This window comes from Setaria italica, chromosome VIII, assembly GCF_000263155.2.
Source record: "Setaria italica strain Yugu1 chromosome VIII, Setaria_italica_v2.0, whole genome shotgun sequence".
Lineage (NCBI taxonomy): Eukaryota > Viridiplantae > Streptophyta > Magnoliopsida > Poales > Poaceae > Setaria > Setaria italica.
Window position 1 is genome coordinate 14,581,407 of NC_028457.1, and position 16,772 is coordinate 14,598,178.

General features: G+C 39.9%; 1 long non-coding RNA gene and 1 pseudogene across 2 annotated transcripts; both read right to left on the reverse strand.

Annotated features, from left to right (window-relative positions):
• Positions 1 to 8,000: 8,000 nt before the first annotated feature.
• Positions 8,001 to 11,359, reverse strand: LOC111258167. Of its 2 annotated transcripts, none has more exons than XR_002678771.1 (4): positions 11,013 to 11,359; positions 10,093 to 10,161; positions 9,434 to 9,614; positions 8,001 to 9,341 (listed from the first exon to the last, which is right to left on the reverse strand). It is a non-coding gene; the product is annotated as an uncharacterized LOC111258167 (long non-coding RNA). The 2 variants fall into 2 exon arrangements; XR_002678770.1 differs by having other exon boundaries at positions 8,001 to 9,373.
• A 547-nt stretch (positions 11,360 to 11,906) lies between these two features.
• On the reverse strand, positions 11,907 to 16,683 carry LOC111258322 (annotated as a pseudogene).
• Positions 16,684 to 16,772: the final 89 nt, after the last annotated feature.

Below are 16,772 nucleotides of genomic sequence, written 5' to 3' on the forward strand. Positions count from 1 at the left end.
TCCGATGAACACGCGACCTGACATCGCATATGCAGTGAACTATGTAAGTAGGTTCCTGGAGAAGCCGCGGGAGGATCACCGTGCGGCAGTAAAGCATCTTCTCAGGTATGTTGCAGGAACACTTGATCTAGGTGTGTTTTATAGCAGAGGGAAGAAGGAGAAACACCAGCTGGTTGGTTACAGCGACAGTGATTATGCTGGTGATGTTGATGATAGGAAGAGCACTAGTGGCGTGCTGTTTTGTCTAGGGTCAAGTCCGGTCACCTGGCAATCTTCAAAACAGAAGGTGGTGGCCCTGTCAACTTGTGAGGCAGAATATATTGCAGCAGCATGGGGTGCTTGTCAAGGGGTTTAGTTAGCTTGGCTGTTGAAGGATTTCCTTGGAGTAGAGTCTGGAGCACCAATCCTCAGGGTGGACAATAAGTCTGCCATTGATCTTGCAAAGAATCCCGTTCACCATGACAAGAGTAAGCACATTGAAACTAAGTATCACTATATCAGGGAATGTGTGGAGAACGGGAAGATTGTCCTTGAGCAGGTAGCAACCGGTGATCAGCTCGCGGACATGTTGACAAAGTCACTGGCTCGCCTGAAGTTCCAGGAACAGCGAGTTCGTGTCGGCGTCATCGACAACAAGCCACAGCATCAGGATTAGGAGGAGAATGTTAGAATTAATCCTATGCTTGTATCAGTTGTGTGTTAGAGGTCAATAAGCTAGTCGATTAGCCAACGGCTGTGCATATGTTTAGGAGCTCCGCATGCAGTCATGCGCTGAGCGCGTCTTCAGGAAGTAGTGCGGCCTGTTCGCTGGACGTGGGATGGCATGTTCAGTAGCTGCGGCTTGACCGTGTAAGTAGGAGTTAGTTAGAGTCTTGTAAACTCTTTATATTGGAGAAAGTAAAGATGAAAACGCTGCCAGTTAGCAGCCCAAAATCAGTGTGCATTTTTCTATCCTTGCATTCATCTAGTATCACCGGTGACCTCCAGGCACCGGGATCCCCAACATACACAAGTGCTTAAGGATCTCTGCTGCGGTTATCCTGCAGTTGATGGTCATGTTCTCGGAGTCAAGCATTTCAGTTGCACGGCAGATGACAGCTCCGCCCTTAGCAATAACCTCTGAATTACATCGACTTCCACTGGACAGCACGGCCAAGGCTTCCCCAGCCTTTTCTTTAAATAGAATCAGTGATGGTTCATCTATGTTAAGGAAGACGTACAGCAGCATCCTAATAAGATTTTCCCTCGTCTCCGCGGACAAACTTGTAGACTCATCCGAAAACAACTGCGAAAGAATCTCCGTGGCTCGCATACGTAGCTCCAGGCCGGTCCTGCTGTTACTCCCCTTAGCCAGAACCGCCAGCAAGTTATCGACAGCATTGCTGTCATTCGCAAGTCGGCGTTGCATCTCCTGCCCGGTGCCTCCAGGAGCTGCCGTGAGCAGGCTCACCAGTTTCAGTGATCCGTCAACAACGTTACCCCATGCAGCATTGACTCTCATATCTCGTATAAAAACTGTTGGAGCTAACAGGTGCAAGTATCTTGGAGAGCAGACCCTCGCTGCGGCAGATCACCGTGGAGTTGTACTTGTTGCGAGCCAGATTCCCTAGGATTATAAGCCCTTGCAAAAGCATGTCTTCATCAGTTCCTTTGTGTTCATCTACGAGAACACCAGGAGTAATTGTCGTCTGACTATTGCACACGTACACAGCTTCCTGATCATCGTCGTCGTGAGCAGAGGTGTCAAGAAGGGAGGACACACACTCCAATGCTCCAGGGAATTGCGAGAGTTTGAGATCAGTGGAGAGATGAGCCACAATCCTCGCAGCGAGTCCTCTGATCTGCCTGCGGAACGGGCTTGTGGAACAAATCGTCCTCATCAGCTTCCAGATGCTCCGTCTCGGCAACCGAATCAGCAAAGGCCTCGCCGGTAACCCTTCCTCAATCAGCATGTTGAGCACCCTTCTCCATGGAGATAGTCATCCGGTGACGCCGAGTCCAGCAAACCTACGGCATATGTGATCAGGTCCCACCTGCCGGTGCATGACGGATCGTTGGCACATCTTTGTTTGGTCTCAGACAAGTATTGGGTGATCACAGCTTGGTGAAATTCGCTTTTTCCATTGACCAGCAACGCCAAGGTTCCGCTGACAGCAAAGTCGACGAAACCTAGCAGGATGTAGAGTCCAGACTGGGCGGCGCGTGGTTAGGGAGAAGTATATGTTGAATGCTGACGTCAGGTTGGCCGTGCTGGCATCTCCTGGGTCAATGCCATAGTTCTGCCGCAGCAGGCTTGATATGGCGATGCCGAAGCAAAGGGAGTGCCCCGTACCTAGTGAGGAGGTGCGTGGGGACGACGACCAAAGACATTACCAAAGTAATGGCAATGGCCAGCATAATCTCAGTGCCAGTCAGATAAACAAGCTTCTTCAACCGGGTCAGAAGGGAGGCTCTAGCAAATCTTGGGGGTGTTGATCTACTGACATATACTTGGTGATCAGAGAACCAAGCCACCTTTTGAAGGACCTGAACATCTCGTCTGCTAACATATCGAATAACCTGGTGTCGGTTCCATCAGTGCAGGATAAATATTAACAAGCATGATTTCCCGCAAGAGAAGATACTCTAATATCTTATCTTTTGCATAAGGTGTATCCTGATCTGGTACTAATGCTGAACTAAGTACAAATTGGCAGTGGCAGAAAAAACATTGGATGACTCTGTTTCTTAATATCATGACCTGGTTGTGACAAAGCCCAGCAGCATAAATATTAGCAAGCATGATTTCCGGTTTGCTAAAATTTGGCCACGCCTGGTTTCGCAGATTCATTGCAAAGTACATTTCTGCGAGCTGCATGTGGCGTGCTTGTGTGCTCGCATGTTCCAGCGCAAACACTTTTTTTCAGTTAGGGATTTTGCCCAAACAAAAGAAATATTACCCATATCAAGACTGATCAATTGAGGGATTTACCTCATCAATTACATGTGCTTATCTTAAAGGGGAATTCCTCCCGATGGTCGAATACTTAGATCATCTATTTTTGTTGTTCCCTGGGGAACTACAAAAAATATAGGATTGACAGGTGAAATAAGGAAAAAGGCAATTGATCTAGAACCGCAATCAGACTTCTAACTCTATTTATTGGGCTATATAAGGGTTTTCCGACTTAACGTACAAACACTATAAGAGCCATCAAAACTAGCAATATAGAGCCCACTAGAGCATGGCCGATGCCATCAAAACTAGCAATATATAGCCCGCTAGAGCATGGCCGATTTCATGCAGTTTAACAGTTTGTCAACCGAGAACTGGCAATGGATATCATGGTAATCAAAACAACATCAACCTCTTCTTGCTAACCAATAGAAACACTACCATTAAGTAAAGAAGAATAGAGCAAAAAGCAAAAGAGTATTAAGTGATGAGATATGAGAATGCTATCCCGGCAGCTTGCAGTAAACTGATAAACGTGAGAATACCAATGTTCTTCCTGTTAAGAGGTGTCACGAATCCGCCGAGGAGGTCGACGGTCCACCATGTTAGTGCCAGGTAACCGAAGTTTTTCAGCCCCATCAAAGTGTAGGCCCGGATGACCGCATAGTTGTTGACGAATGCCACTTCCCGAAGCTGGGCTAGCTCCACCCCATCCTCCTCCTGATTTTGCCTGCTTCTTTGCCGGTTCCGGCTGCCCTGCCCTGCTATATTAGCCCTCTCCATTTCTCTATCCGCCCAGATGACACTAAAGAACGCATGTTTCTCAGGTCCTCTTCACCGTCCCCATTATGGATGACAATGTCCTCAATCTTGTTTAGCTCCTCTATTAGTTAAGATAGTTTAAGGTTGTTAGAGGGAACGATGGCTGCTAATGGCTGCCCCATGTGTTGACCTCGAAATTCTTTAATTTTCCTTTTGCCGGCCGTCCCGAAAAAGACTCGCTGGCTCATAATGTATAAAACATCCTGTCTGTTGAGCGATAGGAAAGAACCATTATATTTTTTGAGGAAACAAGAGGGGAAGTTCCCCTGCTGATTATATATATATTAGAGTATCTTACAGGTTCATAAAAACCAAATTAGGAGATAAAGAAGGAAACAAAGAAGATTAAAAAATTACAAGCTCTGATCTAGCCATTGAGACATAGGTTGTTTCCAAGTGTTTTTTACTCTGTGAATAACCAGAGTAAATATATCCTTGAAATGAATTAATGTGCCCTGAATTATTGGTTGAATGTTGTTAAAGATCTAATCATTTCTTGCCATCCATATACACCAGCTCATGATTATAATGACTTCCATGAAGAATGGAACATGCAACTGATCCGTGAAGGAACTAAGGATTGAATATGGCTCCTGCTGCAAATCCATGAACAAGCCTAGGTGGATCCAGCATTCTTACGCTAAAGGGCATTCTAGCAAAAGATGGAATAAAGTTTCCTCTTTGTCATGATGGCATAACATGCAGGAATAAGATGCGAGAATCATATGTTTGCACTTGAGGACATTTCTTGTACTGAGTCTATCTTTCAAGACTAGCTAAAAGAAGACTTTATGTTTATTTTGCACTTTGACTTCCATAGCCATTTATAAACTTGGTGAACCTCCCTGTGTCCAGTCAATTGGCAATAAGCCTTGGATGACGAGTAGAAACCATTGCCCCATATATAAGTCCCAATGTCAGGTTCATCTGAGAGATCTATTGATTGTAGGTCAGCTGCTAACAGAAGTAACCTTGTGAAGGGAGAGGAAGGCAAAATAACTGTTGCAAATCAGCTATTTCATAAGCCTTCTGTAGTGAGACATATTTGTTTTTGGCAAAGGAGAAGAGCTGCGGATGAGACTGGGATGGAATCTGATCATGCCACAAATCTTGCTAAAGGAAACAAGTGCTACCATCTTTAACTGTAACTAGCGCCTTTAAATTTGTCAAGTAGCTTGATGATGTCCTGCCACCAAAAAGGATCTCTTTTTGGTATGTCCAGGTAATTTACCATTGGCATAATACTTTTCCCATATAAGATGGACCCAAGGAATGTCTGCTTTGTTGAAGAACTTATGCAGGTATTTTAGCAGTAAGGCTTCATTTTGTGTCTTAATGTTTAAAATCCCAAGACCTCCCTCTGATTTTGGCAAGGTGATCATTTCCCAAGCTGCTTTAGGTGGTTTTTTGTTGTTGATATCTGAGCCTCGTCAAAGACAATGCTTTCTGTATTTGTCCACTTGCTTATAAATTGTCTTATGTAGCAAGAAGGTACACATATGAAACATTGGTAATGCAGTAAATATGGCATTGGTTAATTGAAGTCTGCCTGCCTCAGATAACAAATTGGATGTAGCCAGCAATCTTCTTTCACATCTAGACACCATTGGTAAAAACCCCTCCACTCTTGGCTTTGTTAATCCTAAAGGTAGTCCTAGGTAAGTAAAAGGTAGTTTTCCAATTGTGCATCCAAATAGCAGAGAGAGAATTTGTATCCTATCCTCTGAAATATTTATTGGTAACATCATAGACTTATTGAAGTTTACTTTCAGTCCCGTTGATGAGGCAAAGGATTGTAAGACATTCTTCAGGTACATAAGTTGTGTAGAACAGCCTTCCATGATAATGAGTGTATCATTAGCATATTGCAAAATAGGGAAGTCTTGACTGTAGTTGAGTGGGATTGGTAGCTTTAAGTGTCCCTAGTTCTTTGCGGAGTTTAATAGAGATTGCAGGAGATCAACTCCTAACACAAAGAGAAGAGGTGAGAGAGGGTCACCCTGACGAACCCCTCTCTTACAGGTAAATCTTTTCTCTGGTACACCATTTAGTAAAACAGAAGATGTTCCTGATCCAAAAATTTGCTTCATCCACTTTAACCAGATCTACCCAAATCCTTTATATTTCATGATGTCTAACAAGGCTGCATGCTCAATTCGATCAAAGACCTTCTCAAAATCTAGTTTGATGATAACAATCTCTTTCTTCGATTTGTGACAGAGATGTAAGTACTCAAAAGCTAGGCTAGGCAATCTTGAGTAGTTCTAGATTTGATGAATCCATACTGATTTGCATGTACCAGACCCATGATAACCTTTTGCAATCTGTTGGCCAGCAATTTAGTCAATAACTTCATAGAGATACTTAGAAGCGAGATTGGTCTATAGTCTGAGACTGTTGCAGCCCCATCAATCTTGGGTATCTGGGTGATGTAAGATCCATTGATGCTCTGCAAGAAAACCTCTCCAGATTGAAAAGCTTCACATAAAGCATAGAAATCTAGCTTGATGATTGGCCAACATTTTTAAAAAAAATCTGTATTAAAACTGTTAGGCCCAGGAGCTTTATCATTTGGGATGTTATGAATAACTTAATCTATTTCCTCATGCAAGAAAGGATCTTCCAGACATTGGAGGTTGTCAGCTAGGTGCAAGAGTTGTTGCAGGTCAAAGGCCACAGGGTGAGGATCCGAAGTACCCAACCTATCTTTATAAGCTTCCCAGAGAATAGACTCTTTATCATAATGACTTGTTTTGGTTACACCAGAAGCATCTTGTAAAGACCTAATAAAACTTTTCCTGTTCTAGATTGTAGCATTAGCATGGAAGAATTTTGTCGACTCATTTCCAAACTTCACCCATTTAATGGATCCTCTTTGTTTCCAATATGTCTTTTGCTGTTGTAAAAGTGTTTGGAGTTTATGCTGTAAAATTTCCTTGAAATTCCATTCTATTAACAATAAGTCTATGCTTTCCTCTATCAATTCTATAAAGGACAAAAACAATTTCACATTGGAAATCTCGGTCTTTAAGCTAGAGAGTTGGCCCTGCTAGAACCTTAAGACTCTCCTTAGATTTTTACACTTTTCAGTTATAACTTTAGCTTTATCTGCAGTCTGAACCAGAATTGACCAGCCATGGGCAACAATATCCATAAAATGTTCATGTTGTAGCCAATAATTTTCAAATTTGAATACTTTTCCTTTGGGGATGTCTGTTCCAATGGTAATGACATAGGGTGAGTGGTCGGATGTTTCCATTACCAATGGAAATGCTGAAGTAATGGGATAGGAAAAGGACCAGGAAGTGGAGGTAAAGAACCAGTCTAACCTCTCAAGTAAGGGTACTTGTTGCTTGTTTGTCCAAGTAAATTGTTTTGACTTTAAAGGAAATTCAACTAGGCCTAGGACGTTGATTGCTTCATTAAACATTAACATTTCTGAGTAATTCCCTTCTGGTTTATTTCTATTGGTAGGATCTCTTAATAAGTTGAAATCCCAAAGTAACAGCCAATCAATATCGTCTGGCATCTGAATGTTTTTTAGCCACTGGGTGAAGTCCCTTTTTCCCTCATAAGTACATGATCCATATACATTTGTGAGGATCCATTCGTTGTCTGAGATGGTTGAAGAAAATTTTATAGATATAGCATATTCATTTGTAAAAACCATTTGACCATTGAACAGATTTGACTTCCAAATGACTGCGATGCCTCCAGAAGTTCCTTGAGAAGGGAGGTATTCAAATTTATCAAAGGCAGGAGGGTAGAACTTTCTGATGAAAAGAATGTCTAAGTGCTCTCTTTTAGTTTCGTGGAGGCAGATGATAGCACACTGGCTTTCAATAATTTTGTCTCTAATAGAATTCCATTTTTTATCTGAATTGATACCTCTCACATTCCAAGACATAACATGCCACACCCTCGTAGAATGATTAAGATTCATATTTATAATTGGATTGAAAGAACCATTATTGGAGGTACTGGATGACTTTGGAGTATTTTCCTTATCTGACAGGTTGTAGTAGTCGCTAAGTAATCGTCTTTTTCTATATTTCATCGGTAAGTGTGTTTGGGCAGGCACATAATGCAGAATTGCTGAATAGGCCACCTACCTGCGCAAATGAGTGAACTCACATACTACTGAACACAGCAGTACTAAACTACTGAACCGAATGGACAGCAGTACTAAACTACTGAACCGAATGGTCACCTTGTTATTATTATAGATGGTGCTAATATTTCCTTTAGCAACTTATTAGGTGGGTGCAGATTAGTCCAACAACGTGTAACATGCTCGGTCTAATACAATAACTTGACAATGGTTGTTGATTGATCCAACTACTTGTAAAATGCTCAGTCTTATATGATAACTTGACAACTGGGTGCGGATTGGTCCAACAACTTGTAAAATATTCAATTTAGTACAACAACTTGATAAATTAGTGCATCTGCAAGATGAATATTATAACAAGCAACATTTTTGCTAATAGTTGGTCAGGTATATATTCGCATCTGAACAAATTATTGAGCATTATTCGACCATTGATATTCACTTCGCAATGGTAATGTGTTTAGCCGAGATAGAACCTTTAGTATTTAGAAAATTAATATTATGTCTTCATATTAATTGTTTTTATACAATGATTTAATCTTGATTAGGACTATTTAATTCCATATTCAATATTGATAAGTTCACCTGACTGTTTTCTACATGTTTTATTATATGCATTTTTCAGCTACACAAAAGAACCTACATATTAATACATACTAACAATACCTTTTAGAAGTTTGGCATAAAAATTTTAAAGCCTCGTGTACTTGTTTAGAAAGGAAAAATGACCTAAATGAATATTGACAAACATGCTTGTATACAAATGTTGAATACATAAGAAGAAGTGCAGAAAAAAACCTATGGTCTCAAGATCCCTATTTTGTACTTTAGTCTTTCGGTAATGCCAATGGCCTAATTCTCAAATATTATTCAATTTTTACTAATAAACAAATAAGTTAAGAAGGAATAGACTGATCATGATCAACAACTTTTATTAAAGAAAATAAAGAATTATTGACTGAAAGAAAATTCGCATGTCCATCTATTTTGCTTAACACGTTATCATTGTAACGTTCGGACTGTAAGTGCACCAAATTGCGAAGTTATTATTGAAAATTAAGTATTTTATAAGTTGTTGGACCAACATGCACCCACCTGTTAAATTATTGTATTAAATTGAGCATTTTACAAATTGTTGGACCAATCTGCACCCACCTGACAAGTTGTTGCTTGTTATCATATAAAAAAGTGTTTTTTCATCCCTCAAATATTGCAAAAGTGTAATATTCATCCCTCATGTTTCATTTGGTGAACATCAACCCCTTAAGTAACTAAACATGAGGGATGAATGTCACACTTTTACAATACTTGAGGGATGAAAATACACTTTTTCCTTATAATATTTCTCTTGCGAATACACCAATTTATCAAGTTGTGGCACTAAATTGAATATTTACAAGTTGTTTGATCAATCTGCACCCACCTGTCAAGTTATTGTATTAGACTGAGCATTTTACAAGTTGTTGGCTCAATCTGCAAAAGTTGTTGGACCAATCAGCATCCACCTGTCAAGTTATTATATTAGACTGAGCATTTTACAAGTTGTTGGATCAATCTGCACCCACCTGATAAGTTGTTGTATGATGGGTGCAATTTACTCTTTCCTTTACTTCAAATATGAATTCAATAACATAAACCCGGCATTGGGTAGAAGCACAGATAGGCACCGAACCCCAAATTTGGAACTCATCCAGAATTTTATCAAGTGGCGTGCACTACCATTGTCTTTCTCATCTCCAGCCTGTCCTGAAATCAGAAGTTTGAACTTCATTATCTGTTGCTCATATGGCCTTTTCACAAGCTTGCTTCAGAATGTTCGTGGTAAATTTCTGTCAAAGCTATTCTATCATCATGCCCGATGACAATCCTACACCATTTCAACATATTATTATACAAGTCTTAGAAAAAGGAACTGCAAAACAAAGTTTGGTTTGCATTGTAAATCCATTTAGTGTGCTGTTTCCAGTAATTCCAGAAGAAACTGGAATTCATCTGTTAGATATAATCAGGACAGACATTGTTGAGTCGTGACCGCTTGATGACATTAATTTAGACAGAAGACAGATTGGGCAAGGCCAAGTCCGATATCAATGTAAGACGGTAAAGAACAAAATGCTTATTTCAACATTATCAAAATAGGTATTTCCATTCAGGTCTCTTCTGATTTGTACTAGCAGCGGTTTCTGGGAATTATTAGGATGAAAATCAGGACTTGATTAAGTACCTTCCTGTACCCTTCAAACATGCTATGGCACTAACCATTCCGAGCCCAAAGTTTAGTATGCCCTCCAATCTAAAAAATAAATAAGATAATGTTATGTTTGAACGATATCTGTTGGTTCGAGGAAATTAGGGAACATAATATCTAACATCTTGAGGCCTTAATATATGTGTACAGAATACATATTCATACGAGTATATTTACATTAGCACCCTAGATCTAGATAATAATACCTAGTTGTAGATAAAATGTTGAACAAAGTTCTCAAAACAAAATTAGCAACGAATCACATAGAACTGAAAAAAATAAGTTTCTTCCAAATATATCTGAAAATTCAATAATTCTAAGATACTGGTGGTCATGTCTAGTGAGATCACAGGAGCTTGCCTGAAGGTAATGGAGTTCCAAAGACTAGTTGTCCCATCATTTAAACCCATAATTAGTATAGGATGATCAGGATGGGAGCGGACAATGCAAACACAGTCTGTGTGTCCTTCGAATATCCGAACACATTTCCTGCTCCCGAAATCCCAAATCTAACTCGCCAAAAGGAAATATGTTACTGCAATTTTTTGTAAAGTGCTACGGTATTCTTTAGTAAAGATGTCTAACCCTTGCTTTATTGTCCCAAGAAACAATGATCAAGTATATCTAATCACCACGAGTCATGTAATCGAAACACTCCACTGATTCATTCTCAAACAATGGAGGTGCACTACTTGAAGAACCAATATTCCGAATCTGTACTTTTCCAAGCATCCATAGATATATGTGAGTTAACAAAGCTATATTGAGTACTCCCTCCATTCTTAAATGACATTTAGGACAAGCTAATTAGTTCATTAGCGAGTCCTTAATGTCACATATTTAAGAACAGTGGGAGTATTTCCTAATGCAGGGTAAAGCCATATCCTTTACTGTACCTGTAAGAATCCATCTATGTAAGCACAAGCAAAATTATTGGCATCCTTTGGGTTAAACTTGACTTGGCGCATAAGATTGATCAGATTGTTATGGCCTGCTGACTGTATCTGCACATCAATTTTCCCAACACATTTCCAGTCTTTCCCCCAGTTCCACAGCTTAATCAGATGGTCATGGCCTGCTGACATGTATGGCATAGTTGGATAGATGTCCAAACAAATGACACTGAAGTCACGAGCTTTAAAACTTTTGGTTTCCTCCTTTGTATTATAACTGAACACATGAATGAAACCATGACGATTCCCAGCCACAAACCACTGTTCTCGTGCAATAAATTTTGCATCCTGAACTGCAGTTCGAATGATTAATGTATTAGCATGGCTTTGTACGAGGAAAGAACCTAAATATAGCAGTTGAGTCGATCGGAAAGGTAAATGCCTGGTGATCTCTCTTTGACATGGTATATCTTACTATATGTATAAATACATAAGCATGTTTCAATTAGGCAATAACTAAGAAGCATGTGCAAATCTTTTATGTGGTTGAAAATTGCGTGTTTTCAAAATTTAATCTCAATATCACTAGATGTTGAAGATAACCTTGTAAAAATATCATTACATGATAACTCATGGTAAAATACAACCATTTGAAAAGGCGGTATCAGAGAACTTGAGAGTTGTGCCTTTTGTGATGGAAAAGAATCCAATATCAATCAATTATTCTTTGATTGTGATTAAGTGAAGGACGTGATGCCAGATTTCTAAGAGAAACTCAACATGCTTTTTTTGACAGTTATTTGATTCATTGCTACAGTGTTGGCTTACCACATAGGCCCATACATACCCTACGTCGACATGTTCAATATATGCATATTAACATGAATTGTGACTTGCCTGTGTTTCGTAGTTCCATATGTGAACAAATCGACTGATTTTAATAAGAAACCTGCATTACACAAAAACAAATATGTTATGCGCCGACCATATCAGTTCTGTTGTAGTTGCTTTCACAACAAAGAAATATGCAATTATCATGGGTCCCAAAAGGATGTACCCTCATTCTCATTGGTTCTAAATTTTATTAACATAACTATTTTTAGGGGATGTTCGGTTAATGCCCTACCATGGATGTTAGGAGATATTAAATTTCTTAATGCTTGTTTAACAAAGCCATTCCCTCCCAATTAATTTATGTGGTTAGGAGTGAAAAGTGAACTAATTTCAATCTCAATCCCTCCCAATACATATAAATTCCCATGGAATGTTGAAATGTGTCCAAACTTCTTAAAGTTGAATAAAAGGGATTCACAGATATAGTCCCAATCCAAGTAACCCACAAATTGCCCGGTTATATTCTTTTTATATTTAGTAAATTAAAAGACGCTATGTTAAGATTAGTTGCATCTAATTTACTCAGTTGCATCTTTCTATGTTAAGATTAATGCATGCATGTCGTCAGCGCAACTCAGAGCAAACCTTGGTCAGAAATTTTATTATTAAAAGGAAATATATGAATGCATGTCTCCAATTAGGCTATTACCATGGCTCCGTTGGATGCACATCCACAGGATTAGCACCAGGATACTGGCGGGGAATGATCTGATCCAGCGAAACAGCAATTAAAGTCAGGGGAAGCAAGACATATATGATAAATATAAGAGTATATCTCCTACGACAGATCCCAGCTGGAGGTCGTGGTATCTGAGCTGGAAGTCACCACCAGATGCCATCTGCCAAGGTAAGTCAAGTTGCTGAGAGAAAGTAGTGAGCATGAAAATGAGACTTCAATTTTACTCAGGAACAACCGGAGCATATGCATAAACAAAATTAATGTTAGAATTTTCACAAACTGAGATTGCCTACACAGTGTTAATATTAGCAGGACTTTATTATCAAGGTTAATCGTTGCCCATCGCCACCCTCTCTTGCCATAAATTGATCTCCCTGCGTGCTTGGTGCCTGTTTGTGAAGAGGGTGTCTCCGTGCCAATGCGCACTTGGTTGTTCCTTGGTGCAATGCTGCCAAACATGGTGGTTATGCATTTACTCAACCCAACAATCGAGCAGAGTTCTGGTCTAAGGAACAAGAATTGATCGTCCCTACTATCTTCTTTTTTTTCCTTTGATGCGTTGTTCTGTTCCATTTGGTATGTGTGTTTTCTGTGATTGTAATCTTTTCTGGCTCCCTACCCCATCTCTAGATCACCGTTTTGAAGAAATAAATTCAGGTGCGCTTTCTCAGCCCTCGTTGACTCTCAGGGAAAAAAAGGCAAAGTTCAAAGTATTTCTGAGAAAAACAAGGTCTTTTCAGGTGTGTGCCAGTCTCATCACGTATCGCACTCAGTTTTTTGAGCTTTTCGAACCAAATGGCCTGTGAACATTTTTTTTTACCATCCTTGGATGGTACTAGGAAATTTTGCCTGTGAACAATTTTTACCGTGCTTGGAAGGTACTAGGAAATTTTTCCTTTCGAAAAGGTATCATATTCTTACCTACAAAATATTATCACTGATACCTTCATACCCCTTGTACCTTTGCGATAGCTCTAATAAAAGAGCTCATGTACTTTGCTATTTCCAAAATAAAAAAATGTAATTAGCTCCAGTTTGAAATATATATGTTCTTCATCAAGGGAACTCACCTCAGTATGTACATAAGCAGTTTCCAGTTTCACCTGTTGCACCTCACGGCCCTCCTGCTTAGCTTTCGTAAAGAATTGATCATGTTCTCCCACAGCCGTGTATGATGAGAAATCCGTTAGCTCCTCAGAGCCTCCAATAGCACTCTCGAGTTTGAAAAACTCAGGTAGCAGCTTAAGCTTGTGCCGCATTGTCACAGCAAGGGTGTAGCAGGACCTTGGAGTCACAACACCACAGAGTGGCCCCAAGAAGTACTCCTCCAAATTTTCAATCTGGAGCCTAAAGGCAACACGGTCATCTGTGTAGTTGGTTAGATGCAGTGAGCACGAGACCATCGACTTGTTTGGCTCTGAGGGGAAGTGAAGGTGGAGTGGTTTAACATTGAGCTGGTTGAGGACCATGCTCTGACAGCCCTGTAACTAAGGAACAGAAACAAGTTTCACACTAACGGTGGAGAACCTGATATTTTGTACTATTATATAATCAACTAATAATTTCCATTGTTTGATTTTCAGAATACGAAAGTTTCACTTATAGTGAGAACTATGAACACATAACTAAACGCAAGCAATAATACAAGTGCATAGTAATTAGCAGGGGCGGATCCAGAACGGGGCTGCGCCCCGGGCTGAGCTGTTGAATCACACCTAAAATAGTCTAATTTTGTCTCCTAAGCCTCATTTTATTAGGCTAAACAGCACATAGGTTAAAGGGACTCCACGGTCTCGCCCCGGGCTGCAGCCCGGGCAGCCCGGGCCCTGGATCCGCCCCTGGTAATTAGTAAATATGGATTTCTATTGAAGGGCAAAATGAATATATGAGACCTAACTATTGAATAGTAACATGTTTGCATAATTAGAACCATGTTCCTTGGATAAAAGATTAAATCAATTATACATTCATAATATCTAGAGAGATCAATACTGTTGACACAAAAAATTCTAACGAACTGAAAAAAATTTGAAATAAATAGAGCACAAAAAATGTTACACTGTACAAATGGCCTTTTCACTTGAAATTAAATGATAATATTTATTACCTTGCTGATCTCAGTTTCGAGTTCATTCAACCTGTCAATAATATTCTTTATCTTGGGCCTTTTGTGTCTATCTTCCTCCAAGCAGTTATATGCTATCTGAATACATATCTTAACTTGTTGACATTATGCTTCTAGTAAGGAACAACTCCATGTTGCTTGCAACATGTTCCTCCACTTTTCTTGTACCTGAGAAATCAGACTGTAAAGCTCAGCTGATACTAATGAAAAATCATACTGTAAATTTTATCTGATACTATAGAAATGTAAATGTGACATTGTATGAATCAAAAGATAACTAGATATTGATCTTCATAAAGAGGAATAGCTCTCTCACTTCATCAACAAAGTCTTCAGAAGGCTTGCCATCATATTTGGGGTAGCCTTCAGGTCCCGTCACTATCTTTATTATTACAACTCCCAAGCTAAAAATGTCAAACTCTTTTGAGATTACATCTCCCTTGACGAATTCTGGTGGCTGGTAACCACTGCATTGTAGCACATAGAATTATTTTGTAATGGACACATTTTGGTGGATTTGAAAAAGGATGTGTTTACATGAGGCATTCAACTTAAAAAACTTACCGTGTTTCTATAGCACTTTCTGTGATCATGGTGGTTAGTTCTTTACCAATAATTATGGACAAACCAAAATCTGCAATCTTCGGGACCAAGTCTTTATCTAGCAATATGTTGCCAGGTTTTAAGTCCAAATGGAGAATAGGTTCTGTCTGCTCATGAATGTATCTTAAACCCTCACTCGTCCCCTTAATAATTTTGTACCGTGTGTGCCAGTCAAGTTCATCTTCAGAGGCAGACAAATGTTTGTCAATCAAATAGAAATATGAAATATTTGATTCTGATGCTTAAAAATGTACAGTACCAGAAAGATGATTTTGAAGGCTCCCATTGTGCAGATACTCAAAGCAGAGCGCCCGGTATGTCTCGCCAGCAAAAACTTGTTTTCCATTGAACATATGGAGCCTGTTCTGCGTTTCATAGCAATAACCAACAAATCGAACAATGTTTGGATGTTGAAGCGTCTTAAGGTTATTATACTCTTGCTCAAACTGCTTATCGTCAAGTTCTATATTGAAATAACAAAGTTTCTTGACAGCAATCTCTTCTCCATTTTCCTTCACTCCCTGCTTAAGCACCTAGCATCATTCCCTGTTGAAAGAGACCTATGTTTTCACTACCTATTAGAAGTTTATAAGCAGTGTCTCTGTTTTGTTTGTCGCCACATTATTGGTTCAGCAGCAAAGGGTGCTAGTTAAAAGTCTTTGCTCACCTCGCAGCTGCATTGTTGGTCACAGGCTCACAGCTATTCCTAGTAAATTTGTGCATAAAAAAACAAGTATGCCCTCGAATCTTACCTTGTAAACATCTCCATATCTGTACCAAGTTTTCGCCCCTCAGAGAAGTTGTCTGTAATCTGTTGTAATAAATAAAATGGTAGGCACTCTGGGTCCATAGTTGTACTTTGCAGCTTGATGTCCTTGTGATTTGTGAATGTTTCTGCTGGCCCAAAGACCCATCTGCGTCAGCAAATGAGAGCATACACAAGAGTAACTAGAATCCTACGCTGTTACCTGCAGCTCCCTGCGTCCTCTGCTTCTTGATTTCTTCTACTTTATCACGGAGGAGATTACCCGGAGGCAGAGTCTGGAGTTATTCTTTTGCGGTATTCTACGAAACATGAAAATACTAACGGTTACAGTATTTTATACTACGAACAGAGTGGGCGAGTAGAAGCAGAACACGCACCAAACCATCAATCCCTTGAAAATCGAAGTGCCAAACACAAAATCCCATCCGGATGAAGAAAGTGTCAGATGCCTGAGGCGGATCTCACCGTTTCTGGAGCCAGATTGAATCCAAATACAATGAATAAAGGAGCTCTGTGTAGCAAAGAATTTGTAGCTGAAGACGTCCTGCAGAAAGTGGACGGCACAGATCCTTACCCAATTTCTCCCCCTCTCTATCTCATCCTCCATGTCTGCAGTTGCACTGGCAGATAAGACAGGGTAAAATCCTCGGGCGGCGAGATTGTATGCGAGCCCCTGGGTCCATGGCCGGGGTACAT